The sequence below is a fragment of the Ambystoma mexicanum genome, chromosome 7p (genome assembly GCF_040938575.1).
Source record: "Ambystoma mexicanum isolate Mex_15411 chromosome 7p, UKY_AmexF1_1, whole genome shotgun sequence".
NCBI classification, from domain to species: Eukaryota; Metazoa; Chordata; class Amphibia; order Caudata; family Ambystomatidae; genus Ambystoma; species Ambystoma mexicanum.
Genome location: NC_090939.1, coordinates 62147300 through 62173522, shown reverse-complemented (window position 1 = coordinate 62173522; position 26223 = coordinate 62147300). Strand labels below are relative to the sequence as shown.

Here is a 26223-nt window from a genome sequence, read left to right as displayed (position 1 = left end):
CCTCCCTGGGCTCTTTATTCCTGCTACTCGGTCTCCAGCTTTACATGTTTCTCGTGGACTGGCTGTAAACCACGTTTGAAAGAGGAAATCTATTTTCCTTTTGCCTCTGGATTCGTCCTGGGACCTAACTCGCGCACTCTGCCGGAAAGTATGGTGGGTTACGCCATCTTGGTTAATGTTTCGAGTAGGGGGAGTGGCCATGCAGATCCTATGCTGTCCTGTCTGTGGGCCTCTGAAGGCAAAGTGCCCGTGCCCACCAGGGCCGGCCCATTTCTCGCGCAGACTCGCGCACCTGCACGTTTTCCTCGTGCGCGCGCCTGTCTTAGAGGAGGCCTCTCTGGAGGTGAACGGTACTCTTCTGCGACTCGGAAGTTAATGAAGAAGGTTTTCTCCCATTTCTCGGCACTTCTTTCTGAGGCGGAGAGTGTGTTCTCGCCTGAACGTACTACCCCCGGGAATAACTCCTGGCTTCCTAGCTTCGGAAATGGGTTCCCGACTTTGCAGGGGACTCTCAGTAGTTCTAACACCCCTCCCCACGCCTTTCGCCCATTAAGGGACGGATTCAAGCCTCCCCTTTATTCATGACCTTGAACATATGCATCGATGGGCAACGATGGGCATCACTGTTCATGGCAGGTGGGTCCAGAAATCTGGTAGGGGAGCGTGGCATACTGATCAACTTTCAGGGCAGAAATAATTAACTATTTATTGTATTTAATAAAACCAGGAGATATGAAACGAAACGAAATGACGTGCATGCACTGGACACACAGACCCTAAACACATAACATTACAAGCATTGGCAATGCCAATAGTTTGGGCGTTTGTCGAGGCATGGGAAATGCATTTGCCCGGTTCTGCCATGGTGGCATTAACTAGCCATCAATGGTAGCTGCTGCAGACTGGCGCTAGTACTTGGGTATATAATGACAGTGCCTGGCAAATGTCTAATACATATACGCAAGCCAAAACTGTTTTTATTTTTGTAACAGGACTTCAGTGAAGGACACACATAGTGCTAATAAATCAAATGGGTGAAGGCAGACCTGGTTAAGATATTTTCATTACACCAGTAGCGGCTTTTGATGTTGATATTGATATTTTATTTCTATCGCGCTCATACACAAGTGTTTCAGAGCGCGACAAGACAGGGGAGAACAAAAACAACGATCTTACTAGGCCCAATGACATTGAGAAAGTGCAAGTGCAGGGTAGAGGGGGAGGGGGGAAGTACATGAAAGGGGGAACAAAAGGAGAGTGCGTAGCGAGGAGGAAAAAACTAAAATAATAATAAAATAATAAATAAAAAGGCAACAAACAATGGGATTGAAGCCAGCAAGTGGCAAGTGCTGGGTTTATGGCAGCAGGCGTGTAGGTCTGAAAGTGCAGGAAGAAAAGGGGAGGGCTGTATGGGTTCAGATACAGACCCCAGTGCAGGGGGTGGCCCGGAGGCAGTGTGAGAGGGTGGCAGGGTGAGCAGGTACCTGGGCCTGGAGGACAGAGGGTGGCCAGGTGCATGGTGCCGAGGGAGAGTAGAATCAGTAGTGGAGGGGAGAAGGCAGAAGCAAAGAGGAAGGTTTTGAGGTGCTTCCGGAAACGGAGATGGTTCTCTTCAAGTTTTAGAGTGGCAGGGAGGCTGTTCCAGAGGGAGGCCCGAGCCAAAGACAGAGATATACCCCCAGCTTGTTTCTTTGAGAAACGATTGACCCTGAGGGAGTTAGAGGTAGAGGAGTGGAGTGCTTGGGATGGGAGGTATTTGCAGAGGAATAGCTGAAGGTATGTTGGACCCAGGCCCCATAAAGCCTTGTGGACAATGCAGAGGGTTTTGAATGTAATCCTTGCATCCACTGGGAGCCAATGGAGAGATTTCAGAGCTGGAGAGATACGATCCCAGGGCTTGAGGCCAAGGACAAGTCTCGCAGTCCTGTTCTGGATAAGTTGCAAAGGGGAGAGAGTAGAGGCAGGTAGATTAAGAAAGAGGCTGTTGGAATAGTCCAACTTAGAGAGAACCAGAGCTTGGGAGACAGTGAGCTTCTGGCGGAATGAGAGGAAAGGAAGAATACCTCTGAAGAGGTGCAGTAGGAAGTTTGACTTTTTTGATACATCAATGATGTAGGCGGAGAAGGAGAGTGTGTAATCAAAGGTGACACCAAGGTTCTTGGCCTCGCAGGTGGGGATAGGAGGAGAGCCAAGGGAGGCCAGCCAGAGAGTGAGGGGAAAGGGAGGTGATGGTGTGCCAATGACAGCTCCAATTAACTCATTAAGTCTCAGAAGACTGCTTTGAAAACAACACTGTAAGGCACTTCAATGGTAAGGCTTGATTAAAGCGTGGACAAATAATTCCCATGACGTTTTGGCCGTAGAGGGGCTAGAAGTATATTGGAATGGCCATAGGGATTATCATGGCCATGGGCAGGCAATGGGTGGGCAAATAACCAAACCACAGCTGCAAGCTGTGTGTTCCTCCTCATATGCCATTTCTCCCTACCTTTACTGTGATGCAATAGTCGCGGCTGCGCCACCTAGTAGCCCAGGTGAGGGAATGGCCCCACAGACTCCATGGATAGTGATGATGTCCCTGGTGGAAAACAGGATAGAGTCATCCAGACGTTAGAAAAGATGAGCCGAGGCTGTACAGCAAAATGCATGAGCTGGACGGTAAACTGAATGCAATTACCAGTCATATTGAGCAATGTGGAGGGGACAATCTCAAGCTTGGAGAATGGGCTGGCGTGGCTGGAAACTAAATATTCAAAATCTAAGGAGACGCTGGGACCTGCACAGAGGACACTGAAAATCACTGCTATAGACACAATCTGTGAATCCCAGGCTTTCCAGAAAAAAGTCAAGGCCAAGATCCGAGAGCCTTCCTACTGCGACAACTACAGTTGTTACTGGATCTCCCCCAATTCAAACCCAATAGAAAAATCACACAGACTATCTGGATCAGCAATCCCAAACCCAAACAAACCCAGGCATTGCTTCGTCAGACTCATGCGGTACCCGGTGAAGGAACATATTGATATGCATTGCAGAAATGAAGCATGACCTCCGGCAACGACATCCGCTAGGAGACGGTGGACAAAAGAGAGGAATTCAATGAAGCAAAGTGAGCAGCTCAAGCAAAATATCTGCAACGCTTACTTATCCTGCACTTTTTAAGATCAGATGATGTGAGGGGGTACAGGTCCTTTGTGGGCTCCAGTAGGCTAACGTCCTCAGAGTGTCTGCTTCTTTAAATGAATGTATTTATGCGTTTCGGTTTACAAAGCCTTACACATCAATTTAACACCATTCATATCAACAACTCTCAATGCATCCCACAACACATTATTATTAAAACCAGGATATATATTCAACAGTCCTTTTCATAACACATTATCGCCCACCTTATTTAATGCATGTGCAAATGTTACTGTTACTCAGTTATACAATTTAAATGCCACATATACACTAAAACATACTTCTATAACCCATATATGAAGGACTCTCCAAAGATCATATAAAAGCCTTAATAAAATGGACAAGTGCAATAATTACATGTTTGTGAATAGCCGCCATAATCTGTCAGCTCGATCCGTAGACAGATCGGATGCAAATTGGACTAACCCGTGTATCCTGCGCAGCTCAGTGATTGGACACGCCAGGATAAGTTTGTATAGCCAGCATATTCTATCTTTGGGCTCAATCCCCCTACGTGGCCCCATGATATCCACTGTACTTAGCATATTTAGCATGCATCTTAAATAAGTTATTCACATTCTTCTGTCTGGAAATACCATCAAATATCCGTATAAAATGTTCATTTTGTTCTCAAATTCCTTATAGTGTTCATACATTTTATATTTCCGAATGTCCTCATTCTGTTGACATCAGTCCCATAATTTTACTTTAGTTTTTACCCTATTTGTGTTGGATATTAGATCTTTACAATTGGAACCTATTTTTCTCTAACTTTATTAAACATTCCCAATACCTTTTAAGACAGAGGAAGTGCCTTCAAATCAACATACAAAGAGTTCCTCTGAGGATTTACAATTTTATGAAATACCATTAGTTTTTTATAGGAAACAGTCTAAAGATTGTATCTCCAATTAAACTCTAATGAATGAAATTGGCAAACAATTGTGGAGATGTAATGTTTTCTTCCATAAATAGCTGTCCAGCTTGTCCAATGAAATATGAGTAGGTAGTGTAGAGGAGGTCCCAGATAAGACCTGCACCCCCGCCCCCCCAGTGCGAGTTGCCAGTAAGGTACTCGCCGTGGTATGCCGTGGTATGTGACGTACGAGGAACAGCTGAACCTGCAATGGGCCGCTGCCCTGTGTACATTAGAAGATCAATACCTGTTGAAATGCCCATAACGTGGCAACCCTGGGCAGCACGGTACCCAATCAGACAACCGTACCTGCCATTGGTATGAAACGACGAGTATTTACAGACTGTCCACGAGGAGACCCCGAAGGTCTTATGGAAGGCCAATGGAAATAGACTAAGGGCCTAGGCAGCCCCGAGAACAACCAGAAGTGGCTACTGAAAGCTATGCATAACAGTATCGACAATTGCGAGGAGAATTGTAATGGATGAAGTGGAGAGACACTGTGAAAACGTATGAGAATGGTGCCATGAGACAAGACGGAAGCAACTGCCTTATTGAACGTGTGTAAATAAGCTTGAAACGCAAGATGCTAAGTAATCGATACTGCCTGCAATGCTTAAGTAGAATAGAGCGGCATGCGCCAACTATATATGTCTACCTCAATACAGCACAATGTACACGTGTGGCTCCATTTTGTTTGAGCAGAAGAAAGCCCAGGCAGCCCAGGCCCAACTGGCTGAGTTTCACATCTAGGTCCAAGCTGAGGAAAAGAGCAGGATCGAAACTTAACAAGCTCATGCCGGGGAAATCGAGGTCAACCAGAGAAGGGGAGGTGAGCATGAGCTCACGAGGCTCCAACTTCAGAGCACGCCAGCCCGCCAGTGAAGTTCAAGATAAGAGAGGCCCATGCGGGAGGCTAAGCTAACACAGAATCAAATGCACAAAAAGACTGAGAACTGAAGCAGATTCACGGTGGACCAACACGTGGCCAGACAGACGCGAAGCTGTACCACCGCCTGATGTCATTCGGAACCAGAGGGTGCCATAGCTTTTCCTGATAAGAGACTACAGATCCGAGGCCATACCCAGCAACTAATTGACCCAGTCCTCACACGGTGCAGCTATCTTGTATTACAAGTTTTCGAGGGTGAGTGTTGACCAATGGGCCCGTCAGTAATTACCTCTCCTCATCAACAGTAGATTTAAGATCAATCGATATACGAAAGTCGGAATAACTTTGCCTTTATAATAACTCACAAGCGGCCGCAGAGTGAAGGCCCAATATTTTACATACATGTCTCTACATCAGGGCAGCCAGATGAAATACTTTATTGTGCATTCCCTTCATGATTACCTTTGGCCTTCTTGCGGAGTGTCTATAGGTTTGCTTGTTGCATGTTTTTGCTCATTTGGCTATGCTATATGTGCACGTATTTGGGGGCAGTTTTGGGTATTGTGTAACTTGAGTTAGATCAGCCGCTCTATGGGGGACATCACATGCAGGTAGAGGGATTACATTTGGATTACGAGGGCCTGTCATATGGTGTCCAACTTGTCAAGAGTGATGTTGACCCCTCTGGTGGAAACATACCAAGAGGGAGGTTGGTCAGTGGTGGAGCTAAAGTTAAGGTGGGAGGGTCAACAGCCCCCCTCTGAGTCACCCCTTGCTGTCCTGGTGCGCCCATCCACCCTCTACCCCTCAGGCTAGCATGCTTTGTCTTTCTATATGCCTGCCTGAACAAATATAGTGAGGACGTAGACACATGAGTGTTATACATTCTAAGTATGTGTAGTGAGTGTCACCTGAGGGCCTGGACACACATACACAGAAGAAACACCTGGGGCCAGATTACAAAACATTCCACCGGTGCAACTGCAAAGTTTGCACGGAATTAGCACTAGGGCAAACGTTGCCCTATTTTTAAACAATGGGACACATTAAAAAAACACTGCACCTCGACAAGTGCAGATTGGCATATTAAAAGCATCAGGGCTAAAATTGCCATAGTGCAAAAAAGATGCATTTTCACTACCTGTTTGCACCACGGCAAAGTTTGCCCTAGTGCAAATACGGAATGGTATTAGCACTAAGGCAAACTTTGCCCTGATAAAGAAATGCATCAGAAATGTATCTTTTTAGCACTAGGGCAATTTTAGCCCTGGTGCTTTTAATATGCCAATCTGCACTTGTCGAGGTGCAATGGTTTTTTAATGTGTCCCAGTGTTTTTTAGAAATAAGGCAAACTATGCCCTAGTGCTAATACTGTGCAAACTTTGCACTTGCACCAATGCAAAGTTTCTGTAATCTGGTCCCAGAACCAGCTTTGCTGTTGCAGATTGGCTGAATGCATGCTAACGCAATACTTAATATATTGAACTACCTGATACATACAATTTACTTATTTTAATCACCAAAGGAGCACTGGTCCCAAACTGCTAGCTGCAGATAGTGGCAAGTATGCAACAATATGATACAAGTGTTGCGCCGATCCGGATAGCACTCTCCTGAGCTAAGGTAGTACACAGAAGTTACAATGCAGACACATAGTCATTCTTGTTACCTTGAAAAGGTACACAGAGAGGTGAGAACCGTTGTGGGTCCCAGGCCTGGGAGGCGTCAGCTCTAGCCAATCACAGTTTAGTACCCCAGGGGTGGGTAGCAACAGGAAAGAACCAGTGGTAAGCCATTGTTATAGATAGTAACGTAGGGATGGACCAGGCCAGCCACCTGACATGCAAGAGCCAGTAGAGTAACATTTATATAGTTCACTATAGGTGGTAAAATACTCAAAATCCAATCGTGTGGCCTGGTAGGTTTTCTGGAGAAGGGCCGATCACTCTCACATAATTGTAGTGTAAAACCAGCCTGCAAGCTGAGGAAGAGTGAGATGTGCATGGATTTTCTCTGTTCCTGTGCTGATCCCTGTTGGTTTTGCCTGTAATAAACCACAGTTTGAACTTGTCGTTGACTGGATGCTCCGTGTATCTTGTGAAGGAGGGAGTTGGGCTAACCAAATCCACTGACTTCAGTGTCCCTCTGACATACCTGGGGACAGCTCGGAAACACTTTTTGTGCTATAATGGTCCCTATTTTAAAACCAAAAGCCTACACCTTTGCAAAATTGTTTCTTAGTTTGCAAAGTACGCGACTAGGAAGTAGCCTGTTTTGTATAAATTGCCATGTCAAATGCCTGCAGTGCCATCTTTCCAGCACCCTTTCTTTGACTGTCTGTGGACAGAATATAAAAAGCATAATAATAAATAAAACATGGGGCAACTTAACCTCTCTGCTTTTACACCCTGTACTTAAGCAGGTACAATGTTTGGGCTCCGCATGTAGGCCTCTGACCCTCTAAGGCTGTAGCTCACACATTCCCTGCTCTCAAGGACATTACTGGAAATCAGAGCTTTGACCCTGCTCTATGGCAGGTGTGATACAGTTATGCTTTTATTCGTCACATTCCCTTGAGGTCAACTCAAGGACTCTGAGGTCAAAAGGAGCATTTAAAGTCAAAAGTTGAATAATACAAGCACCTGTGATACAGAAGCCTTACATTAGCAGCATAAAATGACTAAGGGAATATGCACCGTTAAGCTTTCTTTTTGTCTCAGTGAAAACAATGTGAGTTGTATATTTCTTGAGATGTGTAGTTGTGTGTGCCTGAGAGTATTTGTGAGCATATGTGTTTGCTTGATGCGGTAGGGAGCTGCCCTAGCATTATGAACGTGTTTTACTGTGGCAATGCTGGCTTACAGTGTGAGCATAGGCATTATGACAGTGTTTTACACTGGCAAGGCCTGCTTCTATAGTGGGCACAGTAATGATAAAATAGTGTTTTACTGTGGCAATGCTGGCTTACAGTGTGAGCATAGGCATTATGACAGTGTTTTACACTGGCAAGGCCTGCTTCTATAGTGGGCACAGTAATGATAAAATAGTGTTTTACTGTGGCAATGCTGGCTTACAGTGTGAGCATAGGCATTATGACAGTGTTTTACACTGGCAAGGCCTGCTTCTATAGTGGGCACAGTAATGATAAAATAGTGTTTTACTGTGGCAATGCTGGTTTACAGTGTGAGCATAGGCATTATGACAGTGTTTTACACTGGCAAGGCCTGCTTCTATAGTGGGCACAGTAATGATAAAATAGTGTTTTACAGGGCAACGCTGGCTTATATCTTGTGCGCTGGCATCATGAAACTATTTTACAGTGGAAATACTGTCATATATTGAGGGCAGCGGCATCATTTAACTGTGTTGTAAAATGCTCCAATGTACTGTTGGGGAAGTGGCTTCTGATGGATGTTTTAAATAATTTTTCTCATAAATTGTGCCAAAAGAATACACCACAGAGAGCTCCATGAAGCCTTTAAGACTGGCTGAACCACCCCTGATTTGCTCATTCCCTCACACAGATTTGAGGGGAATATTAACACACAATTCTGCCGCTGACCTTGAATCATTTATAATGGAAGTGTCCCCTCAGGATTCACCGATACCCAACCTGACACCGAACGCTGTGTCTGCCACGGAGAGTGGCGGCTGGAGATTACACTCATACAAGGCAGTTATTTTATCCCCACTGGTTCAAGCACCGCAGGATACTTAGTCAAACACAGTACCAGGAGGTGATCCCACAGTACGGGGAGGTGATCCCACAGTACGGGGAGGTGATCCCACAGTATGGGGAGGTGATCCCACAGTATGGGGAGGTGATCCTACAGTACGGGGAGGTGATCCTACAGTACGGGGAGGTGATCCCACAGTACTTCGAGGTGATCCCACAGTACTTCGAGGTGATCCCACAGTACGGGGAGGTGATCCCACAGAACGGGGAGGTGATCCCACAGTACGGGGAGGTGATCCCACAGTACGGGGAGGTGATGACACAGAACGGGGAGGTGATGACACAGTACGGGGAGGTGATGACACAGTACGGGGAGGTGATGACACAGTACGGGGAGGTGATGACACAGTACGGGGAGGTGATCCCACAGTACGGGGAGGTGATCCCACAGTACCGGGAGGTGATCCCACAGTACGGGGAGGTGATCACACAGTACCGGGAGGTGCTCACTGCTCTACTTTTACATTATCATCCATAAATTAAATGTTTGCATGCTCTAGAACATTTTTTTTAATTTATTTTTATTTTTGTAGCACGCCACATGCCCGTAGGCCTCAGGGGGCACAAGAAACAAAACAAGACAAACTACAAGAAAAGCAGTCAAAGCAGGGATGAACCGAAGAAAAGGAGTGGCGCATTAGTCGGGGCTAAGGTTAAAAAGGTGAGTCTTAATGGCTTTTTTAAATGAAGAACAGTCATTAATAAGACGTATGGAGACAGGAAGAGCATTCCATAGAAGGGGTGTTTGACCATCAAAACCTGTACTGCCAAAACGCACCAGTTTGAATCTTGGTTGGATGAGTATGGGTGCGGCAGATGACCGAAGGTTTCTGGTGGATATCTTACATTGAGCTGGGAACGGTGCGTGGGTGAGGTCCGGACCAAGGCTGATTCCATTGTAGGGTTACATGCATTTTTGTTGGATGTCGTGAGCGCCCTGAGGTCTTTGGGTGTGATGGCGCTATTTCCATAGAATAGAATAGAATAGAGAATGCATGTGTGGAAAAGTACACCATGTGGGGAGCCACATGACCGGTGGAATGTGGCGGCATGATGCTGATGGCAGATGGGGGAACACTCCTCTGCATGAAGCGCTATGTCTACACATTGGGCCGGGCGAGCGGGTGTTCTGGAACTCTCACTCCTGCGTGAGGGTGTTCACGATGCACAGCGCTTCGGCCGGTGGGCGGTCAAGAAGAAGCGGGATTGTAGTAAAGCGGAGGTGATCAGAGCAGTGACTGGAAGAGGGCGAATTGCTGGCTTGCAAGGCGCTAGAGGCCTATGAACCTGCAAGCCTCCCACCTATGTCTAAAACATGAGAACATTAAACACAATGTAGCAGGGAAATCTAAATGAGAACAGGAGAGAACCTGGGAGTTAGGATTGTGAATTGGGGCATGTGAAGGTCTGGTGTGCCGCAAGCCTGGCAGGCATAGGTTTTTAAAAATATTTAAGCCTGCGATGGTAATGGCCATAGTGGGAGGGCCTTGAACCAGGGTGCAGCAGGCACCCATTTCCATGGCCAGGCATGAACGGATAATGTCCATGGGCAAACATGCGAGGCAGTACAAAGCTGTACATGCCAGGGAGTGAGTGCATGCTGCCAGGTGCCTGCACGCCCTGAGACAGGGAGAAGGGGAGGTTGGCTGGCATAGGGGTTGTCAGGCTGGATCATGGGTGAGGGAGGAGAGGTGGAAATACCTGAGGGACCCGCACAGGATATCATCATGATGATGATGAGGAGGAGGAGGGTATCCCACGCAGGATATCTGGATGATGAGGAGGAGGGCATCCCACACAGGATATCTGGATGATGAGGGGGTGGGTGGTGGCAGTGGTGCAATGGGGAGTAGGATGCAGTTGGTGTGACGATCCTGAAAGTATGTATTCAGCATTACTCTGCCCCTCTTCCTCATCTCAGTCTTTACTATTCAGTTGGTTATCGAATATTGAGGGATACTATCAGCAGGCTTTAAGGGCTGTTGAAGGGGCTAATCACCGGATGCCATGAAGGCATGAGGAATGGATCTTATGATGCTGGGCTTTCCTCCTGAGGGTCACCTACCCTCATGTGAGCCTCCCTCAAACAGGATCAGGTAGCAGCTGCCGCACCTTGGCCACATGAGGAGGGGCAACCTCTGGGAAAGGAGTGATGACATCATCAGATTCGTCAGATTCATCCCAGCACCCAAAGGCTGTAAAATGCTGTTAGATGTTGAGACCATTGGACAGCCTGGGGGTGAAGCCATAATCCTACGATCTTAGGTAAAATATAAAATATAGGAGTAGTTGGATGTGGATTATTGAGAAAAGATTTAGTTGCATTGCTGATCCAGCTTGTCTCTACCACTGCATTGGATAATTCTGCTAGTTTAGATTATATATCAAGAAAGGGGGCAGTAGCCAAAGAAACGTATATGTCCCTGTCTCCCAGATGCATCTGCATTCACTGTCATAGTCTGATATATTCATTATGACTGGGGCTTCTCCCTTGTCATCTGGTCGTACGATAATATTGCCATCTGCGTAAAGTGATTTTGATAAAATCCATCTCCTGTCGACAAAAATGTGTGAATCTAGGATATTTAAATGACCATTTGGAAGAATCTGTGGGCATCAATCAGTGAAAAGATTCTATAGTGGGATTCTGAAAGAGAGGAATACATATACTCTTAGGTTTAAATTCCACATACCGTTGTTCACCAGTGTAAGTGTCCCCAGCCCTTTCTTCAATTGCTGCAGCGTATAAGTCTATTTTATTCTCAGAAAGGGATGAACAATGTGTGGGAACAAAACCTAAACCTTTCTCTCAAATCTTGTCCTCCAGGCTAGTTAGGTTTCTATCTGATAGACTGATTATTAAGGTTTCTTGTTGTATTATCAGGTTTGTGGGCCTGTACCTTGCCTTTCAGCCTCTGTCTCATCTTCCTCTTGGTCCTTTTCCTGAAAAAAGGCAGATGCGAGACCTGTGAGGGTGATGAGAGCAGGTCAGAAGTGACCGGTCCCTGAGTGCAAATCTGCTCTCTATGGGTTTGGTGCAGAAGACATTGGAATATATTAACCATAGGGAAGAGACCAAGATCTAATAGACTTCAGTGCCGTGGGTCTAGTTAGCCAGCGATGGGGGAGAGTGCGACAGGGTGAAAGAGGAGAACTTAGTCGTGGCTTGGTCAGTGTTGATGTGGTAGTGGCTAGGCCTGTGGTGGCTCTCTGTGGGGGATTTGGGCAGAAGGTGAGGGTAAACCTCACAAGTCAATACACCCTGCAACACTGCACTCCTACAACTGGCCATTTGAAGATAAGTCCCTTTTCTCTAGCTCCCAATGCCACTCTGCCTCTCTCTCGCTGACTCACTTTCTCTCTGACTCTCTGTCTGTCTCAAATAGATACATTGTACCAAGTATACTCGGGCAACAGGAATGCAAGAGTCAGTGAAGGTACACTGTACCCTAAAATAATATGGATGCCTGTACAGTGCATAGCACTCGCCGTATCACACGGGGTCCGACAAGCCAGAAAGAGACCATATGTATTTGAGTGTGTTGCTTTATACCATCAACAACACACTCTCAGAATCCTGCCACTGTGATGACACTTCAAGGCCCTCCTAAACGCTGTACATATGCAAACATGGTTACAGGAATGCTTGGTTTTGGATATAGGGTAGGAAGGGTCAGCCAATCGGCACATGGTTAATGGATATCTCATATGTGAAACATTGCAGTGCGTGAGCCCTTATTTTTTGTGCTTGCAAAGCAATAGCATCACTCCCTCAATCCAAGACACTGATAGAAACCCAGCAAACGTGCAGAGGTCAGACGGCGAAAATAATAACTTTATTAAAGGCTGATAACCTCTAACGCACAATAAACCCTCTCTAGCTCGGTCAGAGGGAGACCTAACATGTATGTATATAAGAGCAGAAAGGGAATTCCTACCTGGTTCTATGTACACTAAATTTGCTGATGTATACTACACTGGGTTAGCGATAGAAAGAACTCTTTAAACTGATAGTTTCCGAAAAAAAATAGACTCAGTATGGGTAAAATGTTACCAAAAAGAGTTTTATAAAACAGTATTTAATAGAAAGTTACTCATTAAGAAATAATTTTCATAAAATGTTTTTAGACCCAAACATTACATACATGATGAACAACAGAAACCAAACAAAACCAACTAATACAAAAAAAGTGACTACACTCAAAAAATTAAACAACAGAAAAAACACCCAAATGACACAGTACAATAAATAAGCTCATCGAGTCTATCACTCAAATGACATAAAACAATCCCGCTAATAGTGGTGACCGAAAATAGCGGGAACCGCTATTAGCGGCGACCGCAAATAAGGGCATTCGGAAGTTGCGTCACCGCACAGGAATGGGAAAGAGCACGCCGGCCATCTTTAAAAACACAATCCATTGCCATCCTCTTCAACCAGTGGACACCTGACCCCCACAACCTCCACAAACCTTCTCCAAAACCCATTCCACATCATAATGCCTAAAGTTTTGAAAAAGACCGGAGATCGGCTGCGTCAGGAGCGCTTTTCTAGGGAGGAGTTAAATATGTTGGCTGAAACCCTACAAGAGCATGCCGATGTAGACTTTTCAACGGAGATGACCAGACCGGCGCTGATGAGAAAGAAGGCCATATGGGCCATGGTAGCCCAGAGGGTCAGTGCAGTCGGCACAACACCCCGCAATACCAGATAATGCAGAAAAAGGTTGGACGATCTACATCTCCGCGTTAGGAGTATACTGGCGGCCAATAGGAATCTGGGCATGGCGACTGGCAGAGGAGCTCAGTCGCCCATCAAACTGCAGCCGTGGGAGGAGATATGTGCTGCAACCATAGGCACAGAGAGCATAGAGGGGGTCGGAGATATGGAGAGAGGAGCCCCGACATCAGGTGACACAGGTAGGTGCCTTAAATCCAGCTATGCAAAACTCAACACAATGAAGTCCAGATGTTTGTGAAGTGCAATGATGCCTAACAGAGTCCACACGACACATTAGCACAAGACTGCCTACAGGCAGTGCTGACCTCCACCTTGTACACATGAATTATGCACACCCTTTCTGTAGCCACCCACATGCCTCCATGCTTCTACCACCTAAGAGGGAGACAACCTGTATGTCACTGCCTCCAATGTGCACCATCTAGTAATCAAAATGAATGCAGCCATCACAATTCCTGCTCAATGTCCGCAGACCTATCACTAACCCTTTCCCTCTTTTGGTCCACCATAGGCTCTCATTCGGACAGTGCCGATGAAGATACAGGCACTACACCTGCCAAGAAGCCCAGGCCCGAAGACCCAAACCACTGTCCCTCCACCTCTGGTGCCAAAAGCAAACCCCCACAGCAGCCAAAATCCCACAGCACATCACAGGCCACGGCACTGATGTGCAGCAAGTCAAGCACTACGGCACCACCGACTACAAGCATCTGCCCAGTGGTGTCTACTGAAGGCACTGGGTCTGCAGGAAGCAGCACCATTGGTGAGACTGCCACCACCACAGCTAGCTCAGACAATGATGAAGGGGATGTCGATGTCATGGCTCCCCCCACTGGCCCCCTGCATTCCCCCGACCTGTCTCCATGCAGGCAGCATGGCAATGACATACAGGAGCAATCTCCTGAAAATTCCTGGCCGGCCACTCCATGCCCAGTGGCAGATGTGCAGGAGGGGAGCAGCACAATGGATACGCCAGAGCCATCATCAACAGGCCACAAAACTCAGGAGTCGATGCATGAAATCATCACGCGGCAACAACAGCTAAGCTCCCTCTTGACACAGCATGTCGAAGAATGCGCCAGCGCAAGGAGGGAAATGCGCGAATGTGCAGAAACTGTAAAGGCTGCCATAGAGTCCACCTCTAAGGACATTTGTGCTGAACTGGCCGCGGTGCGGCAGGTACTTTCTGAGCTTGTCCAGACAATGAGGGACATGTGTCCCTGTGAGCAGCCCAGTTCCTCCTCGGCTGCCAGTTCTACCCGAACCAGCCCTGTCCGCAGATCGGGCAGGAACCTGCGGAGTACAGAGAGGGGTGCACCGGGTGCCGGGGGTGCCAATAGAGGCGGACACATGGACCGATGCCACATGATGCACTTGAGCACAGACATCCACACCATGATATGGGGAGTTGAGGGGGGAGTGGGTGTGTTGGGGAGTTGAGGGGGAGGGAGGAGTGGGTGTGTTGGGGAGTTGAGGAGTTGAGGGGGGAGTGGGTGTGTTGGGGAGTTGAGGGGCGAGGGGGGAGTGGGTGTGTTCACTTATATTTACTATTTCAATACACATTTTGGTTATGCACGAATCACTTGTGTGGACATTCCTCATTGCGTACGTGTGTTTAATTGGTGAACAGTGTATAGTGTGCATGTCCCAGACACAACCAGTGCCCCAAGTGCCATCTCCATGTGACACCCCCATACTTGTGTGCTAGTAGATTATTTTGATCAGAGTCCGACGCATGTCACGTCCCTCCTGTGCATTGCGTACTTCCTGGGGTGCTGTACCATCCCCACCCTCCTTATCTTCTTCGTCAGGTGGTTGCTGTTCTGCGTCAGGGGCACATTCCGTCTGATGCACATATTGTTTAGCATCACACATGCCATGACAATCTTTGCCACCTTCTCATGGCGGTACAGGAGTGACCCACCAGATCTGCTGAGGCTGCGAAACCGTGCCTTCCAGAGGGCAAATGTCTGCTCAAACACCACACGGGTTCGTGTATGGCCACGATTATAGTCCTCCTCTAGCCTGTTCTGTGGGTTCCAGACTGGGGTACGGAGACACCGCTTCAAAGGATAGCCTGCATCACCTGCATGTGGGCAACAATGTATGTGTAAATTAACTCATCATGTTTAACCTTATTGAGTGATACCATGGCATGCATTTGTTTCTTCATATCAAGCCCATTTCCATGCATGGATGGAGTCACACGATGTGAGTGTTATGTGTGTATTCCTCATATGGACTGTTTTGCATGCCATCAACTAGTGTGCGCTGGGGGGTCCAGTTACTTGTGAGTGCACATGCACTGTGGTAGTCCACGACGGTTATTTCTGCGATCTTGCAGATGTCCACTAATTTGTATGCTTTCATCCTGGCAATGGTGATGTCAGCCTCATGATGCTATCACTACGCACAACAAATGGTGTCATGCAATGTAGTTGGGCATCTGTGTCAGTGTAGTGGTGTATTGATGTGTTTGACCCTCATGTGACTCCTGTATGCGCAGTGATGGGGGACTGGCCTTTCAGTTCATGGTGTTTTGTGGTGTGTATTGGCTATAGTCATTGCTTGCAGCTGCATTTTGTTGAGGGAGATGCAGTCTGATTTCGTACAGTGCACATGCAGATGTCTGTGGGATGGTTGGTACACCGCTTCATTCGCATGGTAGGGCTGGTTACATCTTGCATTATGTGGTCAGGTGTCAAGTCCAGTCTGGGCTGCTTTTGGGGTATGAGCTTGCTCCATTTACTCTGGCACTCGCAGCTAGGTGAAGTATGCATGTATGCCTCAATCACCTACCCACATCACATTTCCATGAGCCTAACATGCGACTCACCGAGTAGCCAGGATCTCTGCACTGCATGTCGCTCCATGTAGCGTTGAATCGTGAAGTTCCGCAGAACCATTGAGTCATGGTTTGATCTGGGGAATAGGGCACAACATTGTGTGATGATGTAGTTTGAGTCACATACCATTTGCACGTTGATTGAGTGGTATAGCTTACGGTTGCGGTAAGCTACCTCCATGGCATGTGGAACCACAAATTCAACATGGGTGCAGTCAATGGCGCCAATGCAGCCAGCTATGCCGGCCAGTGAATGGAAACCAACTTTGGTGTTTGAGATATCCTGGGCAGACAGTGGTAAGGGAATGTGTTTGTCTGTGTGCTTGAGGAGGGAATCAGGCACTTGGTTCAGCGTAAGTGAGGGTAATGGTTGTGAAATGCCATGCAGTTGCCCAACTGTGTGTTGGTAGGTGCCTGTGACCAGGAAGTGGAGCACAGACACTACCTTCAGTAGGGGTGGGATGGCGGTGCGTTTTTTCAATGAGGCTGACTATGTCGTCATGTATCATTGCCACAATGGTGGTGATGGTGTCCCGGGCCAGGGGGGACAGGGTGTGGGTCTGGTCAGCGGTTAGGTTGAATGGACTGGCACAGATGCGTGGAATTGGGGGGTGCCTGTGTGGTGGCACTGGCTGTGCTGGTGGGGCATGCTGGCCCTGCCTTGCCCTCCTTCTCCTCCTGCGTCTTCTCTGTGCTGCCTTTTTGTTGTAGTTCTTGTAGTTGTTGTTGTGGTCCTGCAGCCCCAGCATTGCTATTGGTGTTGGAATCATTGTGGAGTGTAACTGTGTGTGGGAAGGGGTGGGGTGTGCTCCTTTTGTGCTTGCCCAGTCTGTATTGACTCCACCTGTGCTGATTATGTGCACCTGTTGCAGCTGGGAACACTGCACATGGCCATTTACGGTTGGTCCGCGATGGCGTTATTAACGCCATGGCGGTAAGGTACTTTACGGCATTCACAAGGGCATTATTTCCATGTCCGCGTGACTCGTGATGTTCACATCTTAGCGCCATGGCGGTATTTCCGGCATAGGAGTCGCGTGCCCGTGCCCTTGGTGCTTTTAACGGCACTGTTGATTACGGTGCCGTTATTAGCGCAATTTCGGGTCATAATCGGCCCTAGTTGTAAGCGATGTCGGTAATCCTTTACCGGCATCGTTTTTCACTGACCGCCAGGGTCGTAATGAGGGCCATAGTCTTGCACAACAGTACACGACGACTACCGGCCACAAACACCCCAGGCCCAGCCAACGGACCCACCGGGCTGAGGCCGCCAACAGCACATCACTGCTCTCTTGCACTTTTCCTGCTTCCTCCCACTAACTCAACCTCCCCTCCTCTTTCAGAGCCGCCAGAGCATCAGGGGACCACTCCGGTGGTGATAGTGCGCGGTACAAATGTCCTTTAACATTAACATGAACTCAGAAGACTTGCAAGAGTTCGCTGGCTTCTGGGTAGTGTAGTCCTAGCATCCTGACCTTCCCTTTCTTTACCATAGAGGTCAAAGGTTTGCCCCCAACCTCCAGGAAAACCTGAATGAGGGGTTTTGTGTTACAAGGAGGTCAAGGCCAGACTAGAGGCCCGGGATGAGGGGAAGGTGTAATTGGGGGGTTTGATTGTGAGCATGACATTAGTCTAAAAAATCCCAAGATGGTGGAGCCCTTCTCCTGGCTGTAGCTTCTATTTTAGGATTCTCTGAGGCCTTTATCTTCCTGGCTGATAGAGGTCTTTCTCTACACCCAAAAGGCTCCAGTAAGTACTGCCCTGACTTCCCCATTGTGCTGGCCGGGATTTCCTTTGAAGCACTGCCCCCCTCCTTACCCCTTCGAGGTATAACCTCTTCTCTTGTGAAGTTGACAGGTTTTCCCAGCAAAGAACAAAGGGAGCTTCTAAGCCTGGACCCAAAAGTCTGTTTCGGTTGATACCCCGTGCCAGCCAGTGATACACAAAGCTCTGACAGTTTAATGAGTCACTAGTCATCAATAAAAGGAAATCAAGCTGGTTTGCAAGTATGTATGTTCCTGTAGGCCACCATATCAAACCAAAGATGGCTTTTTACTAACATGTTACAAATGAAACTGCCACCAGGCCTTTGGGATGTATATTTATATATAATTTGGTTCAGGGCTGCCCATGGTTTAAGGCATGCCCCGGCTGCTGGAAGCATGGTTTTGAGCAGGAATGCACATGTCACTCTTTACCTGTCACGTTGCCAAACTACATGGTAGCTTCTCGGGGTGTCAGTAGACAGGTCCATCAGACAAACTTGTTTGCTTTATAGTTTTTTAGCATGGAGCATTATGAAAGTGAGGCCCGGTTAGCCTAGCTCACTTTCTGAGGCTGAATTACCAGCATCATTTTGTGTTACAAGCAAAAGCTCGGACTTGCCTACCCACGCAGATGGCATTCTGTCACACGCGCATTATGATAGGACCGACCATATTAGATGTATGTGGTGTGGGCATGACATGGTTTTGGGTGGGAGCACGCATGACCAGGTCTGTGGTATCATTGAGCAAGATGTGGTGCATCGCTGCCAATGTTTTGGGTGTTGGCCATATGTGGAGGGAATTCTGTGGCAACATGCGTTATCTATATGCGGACAGTGGGATGCGAGTTACCGTACTGGGTGAGGTGGGAGGCAGAAGGCTGGGGGGTGTGGGGGGTTACCCACCGGACGAGCTAAGAACGGGAAGCAGAGGAGGATCGGTCAAGAAGTGAGCAGTGGCGTGGCATGTGAGACACTGGACCTAGGAGTAGCAGCAACTGGTACTAGGAAGGGCATATCACAAGCGTATGGGCTTTAAGGGCTAGTAGCTGGGGGCGTGAAGATGTGCAGGGAAGAAACAAAGGTTATCCTGAAAAGAGCTGAGCTGAAAGAAGCCATCAATTGCTGACAGACGACCCACCAGCACCAACTCTGGGATGAACTGGAACAGGGCCGCAGAGGGATATGTACCCTCGGGAGCCCTGTGGCCATTGCTTACAATGCACCACACCAATAGCTTGTTTCATGGTACTGACACAAGGCAAGAGATGTGATGCCAAGTTCGCATACAATTCCTTGTTCTTTGACCTCTATGCAACATCAAACACATTCAATGATGGGAAGCCGTGTAATACTCTGGTTGCATTTCTGTGAACTGCGGCACACGTGCAGTATGCCTACATACACATCCAGACCCACAATAACTTCAAAGGTCGTGCAAAGGTCCACATTGTGGCTTTTGTGTCAATGTTGAGACAGGTCTCTTGTACAGTTCGCCCAAACTCGGCATTCAGTCAAAGGATTGGAAACACATCTGAAGCAGAGCAGTGCTACCCATGATGCAGGCGGCATAAGCGACAGCAAGCATTAGCACTGTGACGCGCCCACACACACGCACACATATGATATCATGGCACAACATGTATGTACCGCGTCCACCTTGATGTTACCTGAGAGAAGAAACAATCTATTACAGGCAGTGATGCCATGGCCACCTGGCACATTTCACCTGGCACCAATACTCCCCGCCTGGTCCTCACTAACCAAAGGACAGTGAGCAGGAATGCCAGCACTTGCCACCTGTAACATCTGCCAGGCGGTGTTGGAATATGGCATGCCGTTTAGATGGCATTCATTCATGTGGACAGCATAGGACGCATGTGAGACACACACAAGTTGTACATGTGATGCGCACATGCAAATCAACAACACGGGGCACTCCTGAATACAAATGAATATTTGATGCACGTACATATTGTCGTCTGCAGGCGCTCTGGATGCACAGTACAGCATGCAGCCTTCAGAATTCACTTCCCCTAGTGTGTGAGGCAGTGACAGCCTCTGTGATGGGCTAGAAGCAGAGGTCCTTCACGATGACCTCAATGACGTTAGCGGCCACCTCCTCTTGACCTCCTAAGGTCCTTCTCTTTGTACCAGACTTCTACCTCCTTCTCATTGATGGCAGTTGGGATCCCCAATTCTTCACCAGTGTGAATCATAGCTACTGGTAGCCCTGAATGACCATGACACTGAGAACGGCTGTCTTCTTGGGGAGAACTTGGCAGCCATCTTGGGTGTGTGCCCAGCCTCGGCAAGGAACTGTATTTCCAATGCAGGCATGTGTGGTGCAGGTTGCTCTACTGATTCCTGTTGCAGTTACTAAAAAACTAGACTATGTCCTGCCCACGTACCATGCACCGTGCAATACACGATGTGTGATGCACAGACGTGCATTGCACACTGCATAGGTAAATCCAAGTCCATTAGCAATCAACCGCCTTTGCCCTAGTCAAAAAGGGAGAGCATCCTGGAATCATTTTGGAGTCATCCGATGACTACATTCTAGAGTCATCCATGGATAGTTCAGGAAGATCATCCTGAAGTATGTGTGTGGGCTGAAATATTTAATGAGATGATGACTCTAGAGTCATCCCAGAAGCTACTGCAGGATGAGTTCGGATGACATCCAGTGATGATCTTGGATTACTCTAGGAGGACTCCATGACAAATTCAGGATGACTCCATGACAACTTCAAGATGAGTTGGGATTACTCTAGGATAAGTTCGGATTACTCTAGGATGACTCCGGGATGACTTCATGACAACTTCAGGATGACTTCATGACAACTGCAGGATGGGTGGGGATTACTCCAGGATGACTTTGGATTACTCTAGGGTGACTCCATGACAACTTCAGGATGACTTAATGACAACTTCAGGATGGGTGGGGATTACTCCAGGATGGTTCCATGATAACTTTAGGATGGGTTTTGAATTGTGAATGATTATTGCTGACCACTCCAGGATGAGTTTAAATGATTTCAAGATGCTTCCAAAAGATTTAGGAAAAGGGGTTGGATTACCCCAGGTTGTATCCCTTTTGAGTAAGATTGGTGGCATTACTTTACAATGACTCTAGTTAGACTTCTGGATAGTTACTGGGAAGACAATCTAGGGAATTTTGCAGCTGTCACTTTCCATCTTTGCTAGAGCACCCGCTAACTAAGTTTGTCGATTTAGTGCACGCAACTACAAACACCCCCACATGTCACAAACCAACCTGTAAACTCCCTCATTTCAATTCTCACCTCTAGCCAACATGGCCTCACACCCAATAAACTCCCACAGTTACAAAGCACTGCACTAAAATACTTCCAGCGACCTAAACAGAATCTGTTAAAGGTCTACCTGCATGACGTGCAAGTACAGATTGTATTATAAACAAAGCAAAAGAAATGCAATTCCCCAATAAATCCAAAAGCAATGGGCTGCATTTGGCTTCTTTTTGTCTTAATGCACCCGAAATATGTTAATTAGAAATCCTTCCTGGTAGAAGTGATGCAATCCCAAAACAATCCTTCAGAAATCCAAATCCAATGAAATCCCAAAACAATCCTTCAGAAATCCAAATCCAATGAAATCCCAAAACAATCCTTCAGAAATCCAAATCCAATGAAATCCCAAAACAATCCTTCAGAAATCCAAATCCAATGAAATCCCAAAACAATCCTTCAAAAATCCAAGTCCAATGAAATTCCAAAACAATCCTTCAGAAATCCAAATCCAATGAAATCCCAAAACAATCCTTCAGAAATCCAAATCCAATGAAATCCCAAAACAATCCTTCAGAAATCCAAATCCAATGAAATCCCAAAACAATCCTTCAGAAATCCAAATCCAATGAAATCCCAAAACAATCCTTCAGAAATCCAAATCCAATGAAATCCCAAAACAATCCTTCAGAAATCCAAATCCAATGAAATCCCAAAACAATCCTTCAGAAATCCAAATCCAATGAAATCCCAAAACAATCCTTCAGAAATCCAAATCCAATGAAATCCCAAAACAATCCTTCAGAAATCCAAATCCAATGAAATCCCAAAACAATCCTTCAGAAATCCAAATCCAATGAAATCCCAAAACAATCCTTCAGAAATCCAAATCCAATGAAATCCCAAAACAATCCGATAAAAATCCCCAAACGATGTTAACTATAAACCTGAAAAGAAACCCTCTAAAGGTGATTGCACTCATTGGGTCTTAGTCATTTGGGTACAATGACATGAAAGTAGAGCATAAACAAAGCACTTTAAAAAAAACACACACAACACCTGCTTTTTGTTCAATTGTATTTATTAAAAGAGGCACAATGAGGTTCCACCTGAAACTGTGTACATAGCACACAAGCATGACTGTAGCAATCCCAGAACTGGGTGCTTTACAATTTGTGGACATGTATGGATTTAAAAAAAAAAAAACAATACCTGTCAGGGAGTAAAATGCGGACCGAGGCTAAGCCCAGAGAGCAAGGAAGTCAGGTGGGGATCCAGCCCAGTGAGCAATTGTGAAGGAGGTTCCCAGACTCAGGCCAGCTAGCAAGGAAGTCTGGTGGGGACCCATAACCAGCCAATGAAGACCCAGGGCAAGCCCAGGGAGCAAGGGAATCAGGGTCAGAACCCAGTCCAGGGAACAGTTGTGAAGGAGGTACCCAGACCCAGCCCAGCTAGCAAGGAAGTCTGGTGGGGACCCTGAACTAGCCAATCAGTTAAATGGAGACCCAGAGCAAGCCCAGGGAGCAAGGGTGAAGGAGAGACACAAAATCAGCCCAGGCAATGGGTACCCACCCCAGGGGAGTCAGGTGGAGACCCAGAACGAGCCCAGGGAGCAAGGGAGTCATATGGGAACCCAGAACCAGACCATGAAGGAAGGGAGCAAGAGTCCCAGCTCAGAGAGTAAAGAAGAGGGTGACGTAGACCGATCCCAGGGAGCAAAAGAGTGAGGGGGTGACCCAGGATTAGCCTAGAGAGCAGATGAGAGGGAAAACGCAGACCCCGCCCAGGGTGCAAAGGAGAGGGATACTGGTCCATGCAACAAGAGACTCAGAGAGGGGAGAACACAAAAGCATGCAAGGGAGTAAGGGGGAGGAGAGGACCCCTCCCCAATGCAGGGAGTAAGAGGGACTGCAGGGCGGGGTGGCAGAATAAACCCAGACTGAACCAGCCCAGGTAGAATTTTATAATGCAATAACTAAATGTTTTGAAAAATAAGACTTGTATTCCTTAAATTGTGGCTAGACTTGCGTAGCAATTGGGTGCCTTCTGCTTCAGTCAGTAGATCCCAATTTTGTTTGGCAGTGCTTTTGAATACTCATTAGCGGAGAGTTTTGCAGAGACCATTTCCGTTGCTTTAACTGATACATTCTGAAATGCAAACAGGAAGAATTTTGTAGAAATAGTTTGAAAAGAGCTAGCATAAAACATCTAACCAACAGGTAGATCTTGAAAGGAGGTGCTCAACAAGCATTATGGCTTTGCTGAAGATGTGCCTGGCACATGGATGGGATGAAGCACAGTAGACAATTTGCACTGTACAATCTCCAAATATATTAAACATGTATATTTCTGAATGGAACTTAAGTACCTTTTCTTGCTTCTTGTCGATGACAATCTAATGTTATCTTCCTTTTTCTGCCATTTTGCTACAATCCAAGTCCAGTAGGAAGAGTGCCAAGCCGCTTGTCTGTCTTTTCTTGCCGTCATCACAATCTCCCTTGGTTTCACACTGCTCACCATGGAGTCTGTACCAAGAAGAATTTTCCTCTGTGCATATAAGAAATGAAAAATGATTAGATTTCTCAAAACTGAGAATCTATATCAAGATATGGAAATTGTTCAGATTGCAATATTCAACAAAGCCACATCCACAAATATATTCTCCCTTTTTTGGTGGTCTGTTGTTGCGTTTCCTTACTGTTTTTCTGGTTTTCTGCCTAACAGGTTATTTATTAACATTGTAGTGTGCTTTGGTGAAACTGCTTTCTAAGCACAATACATAAAATGATAGCGCTGTAGGCTTAGGCATATAGTTATTGCAAATATTACTCGGGTATCGACCACAAGATGTCTTCACAGGAATGCCGGGGAAGAGAGGGGGATGAGGCAGGAGAAAGACTAGGATTTCACTTGCATATTGACTGAGAAATTATAGTATTTATTTTAATAGGGGAGTCAACCAACTTTCTTTTTTACTCAAGGGTGCTTACTTCTGATGTGGTTGCTGGACCAGGACTGGGATCAGATGAAAGCACTCAGTGGTTCCGTTCCTCCTCATTTTCCACTGAAGAGCCAGTTCCAGGCAGTGTTCGGTGGCCAGCTTCTGATGCAAGTCCATTCCATTACACTGAAATAGTAGCGCAAACATTAATATTACACATTCCATTAGTAACAAATTACAATTCTTACTGGGCAATACAAGTCAGCAAAAAAATAAAACTCACTACCTATGATGGCTTCTAGTTTGATTGAAATTTGTTGAACACCATGCTTACAAAGAAGCTAATAGTATTCACCTCCCACATGGGGCCAACCCACCCCCCCACACCCTGGGACAATGAGCCCTCCTGGCACACACCGCCCACGCACTGGCCCAACAGTGTTTTTTCAAAGCAGTCTACTGAGAGTTAATGACTTTGGAGTTAATTGGAGTTTTAAACCCACTACTGGGGTAATAATAATGTCAACCAGATATGCCTTCAGTCACTTGATTCAGAACTGGTATGCCACTGGCTAGTGATATTTGACTCTTGACGAGTAAGAAATTGTGTACTGTGTGTATTTATAGAATTTAGGTTGGATAGTGGCTTTTATGGCTGGCTAGTAGCTTGCAACTTGAATTTGTGCAACCTGGTTTAATGATACCAACTTCTTAGCACTGTAATATTTGCCTAGGCTAATGGCACTCGTTTTATAGACATGGGATGGATGAATCGCCGATTCGGGTCTGGCAATCCATGATTGGAACCAGTGACTGTAGGGTGCCCACAGATATTGGAGATGGGAGAAGGTGCTGGGTGCCAGCTTTTGCCTGGGATGGCAAAGGATTCTCACACAGGGGGTGCATGCTATGTTTAGGCCTGTGGCTTCCATTTTCCCCCAACGTAGACTCAAGCTTTACCCCTGCCACATTGGGGATTTTGAGGGTGCTGGGTGTCTGCTTTTGACTGGGATGGCAAAGGATTCTCACACAGCGGGTGCATGCTATGTTTAGGCACGTGGCTTCCATTTTCGCCCAACATAGTCTCAAGCTTTACCCTTTCCACATTGGGGATTTTGGGGTTGCAGGATGCCTGCTCTGGACTGGGATGGCAAAGGATTTTCACCCAGGGGATGCATGCTATGTTAAGGCCTGTGGCTTCCATTTTCGCCCAACATAGTCTCAAGCTTTACCCTTGCCACATTGGGGATTTTGAGGGTGCTGGGTGCCATCGTTTGACTGGGATGGCAAAGGATTCTCACACATAGGGTGCATGCTATGTTTAGGCTTGTGGCTTCAATTTTTACCCAACATACTCAAGGTTTTACCCTTACCACATTGGGGATTTTGAGGGTGCTGGGTGCCTGCTTTTGACTGGAATGGCAAAGGATTTTCACCCAGGGGGTGCATGCTATGTCAAAATTCCAGTTTCGCTCACCACAGTCTCAAGTTTTACCCTTGCCACATTGGGGATTTTGAGGGTGCTGGGTACCAGCGCTTGACTGGGATGGCAAAGGATTCTCACACATAGGGTGCTTGCTATGTTAAGGCGTGTGGCTTCCATTTTCTCCCAACATAGTCAAAAAGGTGTGCTTAGCAAAGCATTTGAAAATCATTCAGCACAAGTGCAACTAAGCAAAAACTGAATGACAATCAGTATTAGTCTGCAAATCATCCTACAAACTCTGTGATGCTCTGAAATAATCAGTAATTCATCCCCAAATCATCAAGAACAAATATGTTTCATGGCGATGCTCTTGAAGTAATCAGTAGGTCATCCCAGAATCATCCCCAAATCATCAGCCACAAACATGTTTTTGCTCTTGAAGTAATCGGCTGGTCATCCCAGAGTCATCCCCAAATCATCAGGGACAAACAAGGTGATGCTCTTGA

General features: G+C 46.7%; 1 long non-coding RNA gene across 1 annotated transcript in view; it reads left to right on the top strand.

Moving 5' to 3' along the window:
• Positions 1-289: 289 nt before the first annotated feature.
• LOC138526502 (uncharacterized) overlaps positions 290-26223 on the top strand; it is a 399203-nt gene continuing 373269 nt past the window's right edge. The window contains exons 1-2 of the long non-coding RNA XR_011283588.1: positions 290-636; positions 9261-9388. This is a non-coding gene — a long non-coding RNA (uncharacterized lncRNA). The remainder of the gene's footprint in view (positions 637-9260; positions 9389-26223) is intronic.